The sequence below is a fragment of the Sinocyclocheilus grahami genome, unplaced genomic scaffold (assembly GCF_001515645.1).
Source record: "Sinocyclocheilus grahami isolate Dianchi unplaced genomic scaffold, SAMN03320097.WGS_v1.1 scaffold117.1, whole genome shotgun sequence".
Taxonomy (NCBI): domain Eukaryota; kingdom Metazoa; phylum Chordata; class Actinopteri; order Cypriniformes; family Cyprinidae; genus Sinocyclocheilus; species Sinocyclocheilus grahami.
The window spans coordinates 1,696,319-1,696,719 of record NW_015505296.1 but is presented as its reverse complement, the minus strand read 5'-3'; positions in this window follow the sequence as shown (position 1 = coordinate 1,696,719).

The window sequence follows — 401 nt, the reverse complement described above, 5'->3', positions numbered from 1 at the left end:
CCTGCCTGTTTACCACGTCTCTTAAATAAAGCCTGCAGATGGATCAACATGTCTCACGTCTTGTCAGCCCCGTCACAACTACACACTAATAATAAGTGCATTGCAAGAAACAAAAAAACACTTCAGCCAATCAAATATGTCATTTGTTACAATTTCAGTACAATAACCTGGCGGTAATTGAGTAAAACAAAGTGCATGTGCTAACAGCAAGATAAAAACAACATAGGGAGTTTGTATGTGCACTGTAAAACAATGTGGTCCAGTCAAACCATCAATATTATACAGTGACTCACATAGTTTGGTTTGATTTAGATTCCATTTTTCAAATGGCTAGGGAGAAATTGAATGCAAAATTCAGCATTACATCACTTGCTCACCAATGGATCCTTTACAGTGAATGG